General features: G+C 40.2%; 1 non-coding gene across 1 annotated transcript; it reads left to right on the forward strand.

Annotated features, from left to right (window-relative positions):
* Positions 1 to 2,119: 2,119 nt before the first annotated feature.
* On the forward strand, positions 2,120 to 2,253 carry LOC138262554 (U4 spliceosomal RNA). The gene has a single exon (XR_011199259.1). It is a non-coding gene; the product is annotated as a U4 spliceosomal RNA (small nuclear RNA).
* The last annotated feature ends 6,038 nt before the right edge of the window (positions 2,254 to 8,291 follow it).

An 8,291-nucleotide genomic window follows, 5' to 3' on the forward strand; every position in this document is an offset into this window, starting at 1 on the left:
GGCAGACACTTTTACGTCGAGCCATCATATGTACTATATGGGATGTTGGTACATTTAGGGTACGACGGCAGCAGGATGTAAAGTTTATTTTTTGTACCATTAACAACAGGGCATACTTTGTGACTTTGATAATGGTGCAATATGTTTGGCTTATATCTGTTGACTAACAGCTATTAGACACAGGATAAAAATGGCTGTGGTAGTATCTCTTAGTAGTGTTTTGAAATACTTTAAGATGGTCAACACAGTTTTTTTGAGTTATAGTACATCCTATTTGGGATGTTTACATGCTAAAGATATGATAGTAGTATGTAAAGTTGGTATTTTATATCATTACAACATGGCACGCTTGGCATTTTTGATATTTTGAGAACACAATAAAATATTTGGTTGCTGTAGGAGTTTGTAATATTGCTTGTATATATTTGAAGATGGTTGACATTTTCATGCCGAGCTATAATACAGCCGATGTGGAATGCAGGTAGATTGAAAGTACGATGGTAGTGGGATGTACAGTTGATCTTCTTTTTGGTCTTTGTATCAAAATCCCTGTCAATTATAATAATTGCTATGCAGTATGGAAAATACTAGATTACATCACCACCACATTGTGTACATCTTTCCCTTGTCTTTTCTTTTCACGTAGGGATTGTTTTTAATGTAGGATGTTTCGTTTGTAATGATTTCAGAACATGGGAACATGTCAACATTATATATTTGTAATTCATTTTGTATGTGTGTTTGTTAATGTTACAGCTCTGAAGTCTACTGCTGTAGACGAAACGTGTTGATTGGCTGTTTTTCAATGCTGCACTTGTTGAAAACTGGGATCACAGGACACCTATCATGTAAAGAACTGAATAAAAGATTCAACTGCATGATTGGACATTTTTAGTTGATTTTTTTAAATATTTGGATGGTGCATCGCTATTTGAGTTTCTGGATTCATTATGTGACACCCTTGGCAGCAGGTACACATAGTATTTGCACATCGGGAGTAGGTTTGTTTGAAAATGTATAATGGCAGAGTGGGGGTGCTATTACAGACTCGCTGCCTTTTTTCCTTTTCTTGATTGTCAATAAAATATAAATACCTACAAATGAACTGTACACATTCAGCAGTTAGAAAAGCAAAAATGAACCAATTTTTTGTAATTCTGAAGTGTAATGGAAACTGAGATTTTAATAGGATCAGAACAAATGAAGACACTTTACTCGGTGATGCACAAGTAATATTCACTGATTTCAATTTCCATACATTATCATTTGAGTGAAATTTAGTTGCAGTAAAAGTGTATGTCTGTACAAATTCAGTGACCATTTCAATGGAGATGTAATTTCAGTAAATGACAATGTGCTACTACACAATTTAGTTACATGAAAAGAAATTGCCGCCTCATGTCCATTAAATGTAGGTGGGTTGCAAACATTTGTCATACTAAAAAGTGAGTCACGGTTCTAAAATGTTTAGGAAGCATTGCCTTACATAGTATTTTGAGCTCTCCTTTCAATACAGAATGGTTGCATACATTTTTAGTATGAAATCGTTTATTAGTCTAACAAATCAACATCAAAAAAATGCATAGTTGAAACCACAATAAATAAATGAAATATAAAATATTATAGCCAATCATATACAATCAATATGCATGAGTTCAACCTAGCTAAATCTGACATTACCAGCGTATGCAAAATAATGCATAAAGTGCAGCCGTGTGGATCATCTTTATTATTTGGCAGTAGCCAAAGGATGAAAATCCAATAAATCCAAATTCTATCTAACATTCTATAATGACAGTGTCCTAATACATTAATGGTAGAGCCCTATACAGAGTGCAAAATTATGCAAAAAGTGCAAGAAGTGGCAATTCCCAAATATAAGGCTGACGAGAATGTGCAATGTGAAAACTACGTGAATTGTACAAAATTGCTGATATTTGCTCATAAAAACAGTTTGGATAGAGTGGGATAGGGAGCCAGCGAGCTTAAATTGTCCCTAGCAGCAGCCGTTATATTGATGGATTTCAGGATTCCTATCAAAGTCCCTTCTTAATCACCCATCTTAGAACCCCCAACTACGTCTGTAAATCCAATTTGGCAAGCGATTTAAAGATATCCAAATACTGTACCTTGGCAGTATTGTAGCTAATGAGGTCTAACAGAGATGCAATTATTGCTTATTGAAAACTTTACCCAATACCCCAACATGGTGACTTGGCTGGATAAGTTGATTACAGAGGCTCCTGTCTGGGGCTCATCTCTGGGTTCTTCAACCTGTATTGTTGTTGCTTCGTTTGCCTTCCCAGTGTTCCTCCTGAGGGTAATAACCCACTTCTCTCATGCCTCAGCCCTTGTTCTGGCCTCAGTCTCAACCCCTACCTTTCGGGTCTCAGGAATGTGGCTGCTCCCAAACAATCAATTAGCTCATCAGCCACCATCAACACTAGACATACTTGACCTTCTTTCCTTCAGGTCCAGTTCTTTCTGGCTCACTTTATGAGCTAGCAGGGCCTTTTTATCTTCTAAGGCTATGGCTAGTTTCTCCTCCATGGCCAGTTCCATTTTCTTTTACTCCAGGGGAAGTGTAACCACTTGTAATTTTATGCTTCTTTGATTGCTTATCCTCCAACTCTGAATCAACCTGCGAGAGGATGCACTGCTCTCTGCGCTGAACAAGGCACGTGATCTGAATCCTATAGCCACCTTCTCCTCCAGTGGCACTGGGCCACTGTAAGGCCATCCTCCTCTTCCTCCTCCATTTCTTCCTCATCCTCTGCCCATCTTCTTCTCGCTCCTGTGTGGTGGACTGCAACAGTTTTTCCATGTTCTGAGAACTATTTGGTAATCCTCCCTTTTAGACCCTTTGCCAGCTTCAGCCCTTTCTCTTTACACAGCTTCCTCAGATCTCTTGTGCTGAGGATCCCATTGCTGCTCAAATCCAAATTCATTCTTTCAAAAACCACTGGTGCAAAAGGAAATGAAATTTAGGATAACTGGAAAAAATCTGAAAATTACCAATTAAAATTCAGAAGTCAATTTAGAAATAAAAAGTCAATTTTTATGTAAGATTACAAAAGGGATTTTTTTATTTTATCCTAAATCACTGTATTGAGTTGTACTGCCAAACAATTCCTCAATCCTACCGCTGAATACCAATGTAAGAAATTGGGTAAGTACCCATGTCAATTAATAATGACAATGTTTGTCACTAAAGCTACTAAATAAACCTGAGCTGAGTTTAACTTAAAGACAACATTTATAGTATTAATGCAGTACTAAAACAATAATAATGTCCAAATGTAAAACAATAAAAATCCCAAAACTAATTACAAAGCCAAAGTAAAATTTAATACATAAACTACCACCAAAGTGACTAAAATCCAATAAGGGGAACCAGAAATATTAATTTTTCAAATTATAAATTGAAACAGAGTGAAAAAAAAAGTGACAATGATAGCCCACAGTCATGGTAGAACAGGACCTAGGCATAAATTGGAGCAAACTGTGAAGATATGTGGGACACCTACACTAACCAGGTTTGTCCTGGTCAAATATTTTATAGTCTGACTTTAGTTCTTTAAGCCTCATCCAGCGCAAGAGCACCCTGGACGCACTTAGTGACATACAGGGTGGCAGTCAGAGGCCAACAGTAGGGTCCAGTCTAGGTCTAGTTGCCACTGGTCAGTTGCAGGAAAGGCCTTTTGTAGTTTTGAAGGCGTTATGACTCTTGGAGTTCACTTCTTTGTCCAGGGACCCAGAGGGAAAGCAGGCCTAGTCTTCTAGGCTCTTCTCGTTTCAGATCTCAGACAGCATGTTCAGTCCTCTTCTGAGCTTCCACAGGTCAAAATGTTTTCTGAAGAGTGTGCCTTGGGATGCCAAATTTATACCTGGCACGGGAAAATGGGTGAGATGACCCCTGGGGACACCCTAAACCAATGGGGAATGGATCCTATGGCTAACCCTAACCACTTTTGGCATTTTCAAAATGATCAAAGGATTCGGCTACACTAAACTTAGGCTCGGGTGGCTGGGGGTATGTCTGGGGAGTGTACTATGGTAAGCCTAGTGTCCTTCCACTTCTAACACTAAAATTCAGTTTTAGGCAGTTGCGGTACCCATAACTATCTCAGATACAGAAGTCTAGTAGAAATAAGCTGATCTTTCAGCAACAAGACATGGGAGATACAAAAATTGTTTTGGCCTGCGACCTTTGCCTTTTGAAGTGCACCTCAAATGTTATACATAAATACAACAGACCTGTCAAATAGGCTGGTACTGTTAAGGTCAAAAAGGGGCCACAGTGATTGAGCCTGACTGGCAGTGGGAACAAAAGCAGGGCTCTGTCTGAGTGGTAGCTAACATTTGCCTGTTACAGAGGAGGCCTCTTTGACGTGCGCCCCATTTGCCATGTGAAAACCCCGAGCAGACTTGTCATACAGGATGTGACATTCAAGAGGACTTGGCACTTTAATGTCAAAAGGGATCCTCCCAACCCACCAGGTACATTCTGGCAGGTTCAGATGGGTCTTCTCTGCCCACTCAGGTAAGCCTACTGTTTGGTTCTTGGAGCACAACCAGGCCTATTTAAGTGCTCCTTTCTGGCTGGCCAAACTGGGAGGACAAAATGCAGATCTAGCTTCTAGGACTGTCAGTCAGGGCAAAAGTAACTTTCGTATAACATTTGGAAAAAGAATATGACTTGACCATTGAATTTGATTCGTAATAAGTATTAAAAATAGTTGTTTATTATTTTCCAGGCTAGTCCCATTCGCAGAATACAGTATTAGCATTAAGTATTGCATCTTAGTGTTTCTCTACGGAACAGCCAGCCTTCCTACAGAAAACCTTCCTACAGAAAATAGCTTCAAGGGCTAATCACTGTAAGAACATGTTTAATGTTAAATGTTTACATGCCCTACTTTTCAACACCATGCACCTTGCCTTATGGGCAATAAGGCCCACTTAAAGTTGACCTCTAAATATTGAGAAGGAAGGTTTAGGCCTGTCAAATGGGATTATTTTGAAAGGTCGAGATTGAGGTTGATAGCTGAATAGATAGGCTGCTGGAGGAAGGCCTGCAGTCCTGTCGACATTGTCACTTTAGTGGATGAAGCAATGGGCGTTGCAGTTCAATTGTGACATTTAACTTATAGGCCCTGGGTACACCATGGTACCATATATTGGGCATGTGTAGATAAGTAAAATATGCTAATAAGAAGTATTCCAATTTCACCATGATTAAAGGAAGAGCAAAACACTTTATTCCTGGTTAGAAGGGGTAATCTGCACAGAGTTCTATGATGAAAAAATGTCAAGGTAAAATCTGGTAGAATACCATGCAAAAGATGGTCAGTTCCAACACTTATCAACCCCTTAGAACCCCTTTTAGCTAAACTTCCCTGAATCCTAAAAACCCTGTTAGTTTTCCCACCTCACTGTAAATGCTCCCCTCTAATTTAGCAGGAGGATGCCTCCTTTCCCTTGATCCCAGTACACTGACCTTCGCTCTATGCAGCATACGTTTCTTTTTTTTTGTCACAACTTTTTTACTCTTTTTTTCAAGCAGTCAATTTTTTTTTCTTTTCAATCAATGTTTGCCCTGCAGCATTTATATTACAAACCTCTGCTGGTAGTGCCCAGATCGGCACTAGCTAAGGGCTCCATGCCAAGGTGAGTAATCTGATGCAAAGTGCCCCACAGTAATAATACACCAATTCAAAATTCTAAAATACCGGCTTTAAATATCTAGCTCTTACATAATGTTGTTCTGTGGTATTACTCCTACATTATTGTAAGCTTGAATTAGCTACTTAGTTTCTCTGGGTGGACCAGACACTTTTTAGAGTGCAGCCTACTAGACAGTTTGCTAAAGACATCTTGGGGACTTTCAGAAAGTAGACCGAGGAATGCATTTCGCTTGTTTATTCCCATTGGCTTTGTAGTTTGTAAATCATACTTTCCTGCTTTCCATTTGCTGCCTTTATTTGCTTTAGGCTCACCAGATTCAGTTAATCTCTCCCGTTGCCTAAATTGTGTTTTTCCAATCCTTCAACAAACTTGATTTCCATTATCCAGCCTTTAAATCTTATCTCATCACATTTGCTGTACATTCAAAGACTGAGGTCAAATGTCAGAGGCTGTCTTTCAAGGGTGCTTGTTTACTTTTCTTTCTCTGACTTCAAAGTGAGAGGATTCATGTGACAATCTTGCTAGATACTGGGAGTGGGAAGAGTTATTTTCTAGCATGCGACAACGTTTAAGTGAACTGTGTAGGTATTTCAGAATTTATCACAATTATGAACTCACAAATTAAGCACATTTTTGTTATTCCTGAAGTGTGTTGGAAACACGCACTTTAATATGATCAAAAAGAATCATTAAACTAGGTAATATAATTTCTACACATGTGCACTGTAAATGGTTTTTAGCAAAACTGTCTATCTGTGCAAATGTAATCATTTACAGCACTCTACACCGCTCCACACCATTGCACTCTGTTCTATGCCACTCCACTGCACTCTACTCCTCTCTACTCTACCCTGTATCAACCTACTCTAAGACAATGCACTGTTCACTGCTTTACTCTGCACCACTTCAGTCCAGGCCACTGTATGCCACAGTACTCTACGCCACTCTGCAACACTGCACTCTATGCCAATGCACTTTACTCTGTAAGACTCAAATCTAATGCCCCTCCCCTCTACGAAAATCCACAGTACATGGATCTACTCTGCACTACTGTACTCTATGCTACAGCATTCTACACAACTTTACTCTACGCCATTACACTCTATGCAACTGCACTCTACCCTGCACCACTCCACTCTATGCCACTTCACTCTACTCTGAAAAAAACTACTCTATACCTCTGCACTCTATGAAACTATACTCCACTCTACGTCACTAGACTCTATGCCACTGCACACTACGCAACTGCACTCTACTATGCATCACTGTACTCTATGCCACTGCTCTCTATGCCACTCTACTCCATTCTACACCACTGCACTCTTACTCTAATCTGCGAACATTGCACTCTCTGCCACTGAACTATACAACACTCTACTCTGCACTACTCCACTCTGTGCCACTGCACTCTATGGTACTATACTCTACTCTGCACCACTCTATAAATGTGTCCCAAGTGACTTCTGTTGCACATATTATCTCGCTGACCCGGACCCTCTGCAGCTCTGCTGATGTCGCCAAACAGATCACCACCTCAGAATCTGGCTGCTCAGTCTGTGGTACTGTCTGTTTTAGTGTGTCTGAGGGATGGACTCCGGAGACACGGGGTGGGTACTAGCCAGAGTGTGCGTGAGAACATTTGTGCAGCAGAAGGAGTGACTACTGAAGTATGTAGCTCTCTCCCAAGTGTGGCCAACCAGACTCAGTTGTCACAGTTGTGACACTTGGCCTAGTGATCTGTGCCTCTGAAGAGACTTTTGTCATGAGCTGCCCAAGTAGTGCACCCGAGTGGACTACACCACTGAAAGTGAAGCTGCTGTCTCAAGTCACTTGACCACTCTGTGCCAAAGTGACATTGTGGCTGGAGCCATACGTAGGACAGTCGTCATGTGGGATTCACTGAGCCAGAGTTAGCAACCCCATGGGTCTGCAAGCCTTGTTTGTTACTTTCAATATTTCAAACTCAATTCAATTGAAATATATGTATATCACATATATGATAAATCTCCCCTAAAGATGTTGGACACAAAACAATATTATGCATATATCAATCTTTCTATTCAACGCATTCTCATACATTAATCGTTGACCATTGTCAAAATATGAACCTGTGATAGTGCAGACGACGCAGTGCTCACACAGATTAAAAGAAAAACAATTAAACAAGTAATACAATGACACACTGTAAGTTCACCAATGGTTCTCTGATTAGGTATCAATCCTATGGGGAAAGCCTTCATCCTAAGCTACACCCACATAATTGTTAATATTACAACCCAACAGGTGAATACTGTTGACGTTTCAACCCCAAAGACATTTTTTAGGAGTTTCATCAGGACACCGTTGTCTACCTAACAAACATTAAGGGTCACTGAATGCCCCAAGTGCTCCCTTGTTCCGTGTGTGCACTTCAACCAATTACAGATGCCTACACTGGATTTAGCCGTGCACAGAGGGAGCTATTCTACTTCGTCTCCCCTCTTGGTGGTGTACAAATCCACCGAAGATTTACCGCCCCACGTTTCACTCAGTATAGCTTGTGAGTACAGCAGGCTTTTGTGACTCGTACCTAGCCAAATATAAAGGCAACACAATTTATGTAT

Source organism: Pleurodeles waltl, chromosome 10 (assembly GCF_031143425.1).
Source record: "Pleurodeles waltl isolate 20211129_DDA chromosome 10, aPleWal1.hap1.20221129, whole genome shotgun sequence".
NCBI classification, from domain to species: domain Eukaryota; kingdom Metazoa; phylum Chordata; class Amphibia; order Caudata; family Salamandridae; genus Pleurodeles; species Pleurodeles waltl.